Consider the following 2,305-nt stretch of genomic DNA (forward strand, 5'->3'; position numbering starts at 1 on the left):
TGTTATCTTTTTGACAATTTTTTACAGATATCGGTTTATCGAGATCTAAAAGATAACTTTATGATAACTTCTGTAGACGTCCTTATGAGGTCAAAAAGATATCTTTTTGTTAACATTTGATCATAACCTAAACTTATCGGCTGACGGTTGGTGTTCATATTTCATATATTTTATGTTTAGTTTGGTCTGACCTACAAAATAGATATACGTGCAAAAAGTGTTTAATAAAAAATGTCCTTCAGAAAAACATTAAAAAAATTATCTACGAGCCAAAAAAATGGACGTTCACGAAAATTTTTAAATAATTCAATAAAGGATTCTAATCTCTAGGAACCTCAGATTATTGAGCCTCAATCATTACCTTGAATAAGAAAAGTGATTTAATTCATGCTTAGTGTATATCTATATAAATATTAGTCGATTAAAATTGTTTTAAATTATTTCAAATTGTTTTGAATCATTTTAAATAATTTTTCTTAAATAGGGTACCAAACTTTGAAGTTAATGGTAAATGTCAATTGGATTATACTAAAAATGATAGTATAAATAATAAGAGCGATAATAGTGGTGACAATAATGATCATGGTGATAAACAAGTTGAAGTGAATTTGAAGATTATTATTATGATGATTATTATTATTATTATTATTATTATTATTATTATTATTATGAGTATTATTATCAAAACTAAATTAACCCTTCAGGACATGGGCTATGAGATTTTTTCTCATGGTCAACTTCAATCTCAAATATTTTTTAAATTTCAAATGGAAAGGCTACTTAAAAATTTTTGTATCTTCCTGTAATTTAGTTTACTTGACACACATGCAATAAAAACTTTTTTTTTTTATTAAAAATAATGAAAAAAAAATTTTTTTCGGAGGACATGAAATTTTTTCTCATGGCCAGAGTATTAAAAGGTGGGAAATTTTAGCTTACGTTTCTTTTTTGGCCGAGTTCGGGTCATTTCGTAGTACGCTCCGCCATATTTGTTTACATGATACATATTGTCATCCCAACAAGAGAATGCACCTCGGGTGTCGTCGGTTTTTACTCCCACTCTGGGTATTTTATGTGTTAAATGTTCTCCCACCTTTCTGTGCGCATGCGCAATTCATAAATGTTCGGTGGTGGGGGCGATTTCCGAGGTGCATTCTCTTACTGGGACCACTTTATATTCCCTCGCAGATTTGAATCACGGTGGAAACACGGTGGGTTTGTTCCATTTTACCACTGTGATTACGCGGTGGCTTTACTACCATGTATACACGGTGTTTCCACTGTGATCCACAAAGCCACCGTGGAATCACGGTGGATACGCCGCGTAATCACAGTGGATACATTGTGTATACACGGTGGTAAAATGGAACAAACCCACCATATAACCACGGTGGATCCACGGTGTTTACACTTCCACGGTGTTTTCACTGTGATTCAAATCTGCGAGGGTTTACAAAATAATAGTGCAATATTGTGCTGTGTTTATCTGCATAAATATGTAAAGTTTATAATTTAATAGTTCATATTATTTAAATATAATTATTTTATGGTTTGAAAACATTAAAAATAAAAAATAAATGATGTTTTCGTAAGAAAACTGTATTTGAAATATTTGATGAGCATGCGCAGAAGCCATGAGATTTTTTCTCATGGCCAGAGTACATAACGGCAGTCAAAACACCCGTGCCCTGAAGGGTTAATATTGCACGGCTCATGATGCGAAGCATCAGTGTGCTTTACGATCGAAAAATGTTTTTTGCCTCACTTCGGCAACTATTTCAATTATTATACCTTTGTTAGTTTTCGGAATTGAGATATGTTGGATAATATTTTGAAGATAATTTAATGGAGATTAATTCTATACTTTTCAAAAATTTATCTAGTTCAATAAAAACGGAAAAAACATCAAAATAGTTCAAAAAAAATTTCCTGTCCCTCAAGTCTGAAACCCGTATACTTTGTAATTTGCGAAAAAAATCTAGTAATTGAATCAAATTTTTTTTTTTTTAAATTCTTGGTGAGAATTGTAGGCCTCCTTTGGCGAATGGCTAGGTAATTCAGTGTCGTTTAATTACAATTAATAAAAGAATAAAAAAGGGTGTATAACTATATCTACACTTATCCAAAAAATTAAAGGAACAAGAAAATTTTATAAATTTTTTAGTGATTTTTGAAAGGCTGTAGTTTCGTGAAAAATCATCGCATCGAAAAAATAAAAAAAGCAAATTGAAGCTTGAAATCTCTAGTTTAAAGATCTTCCAGCAAAATATTTTTTTGAGCTACGGTTTTCGCGGAGTCATAAGAA

This window comes from Microplitis mediator, chromosome 9 (genome assembly GCF_029852145.1).
Source record: "Microplitis mediator isolate UGA2020A chromosome 9, iyMicMedi2.1, whole genome shotgun sequence".
NCBI classification, from domain to species: Eukaryota; Metazoa; Arthropoda; class Insecta; order Hymenoptera; family Braconidae; genus Microplitis; species Microplitis mediator.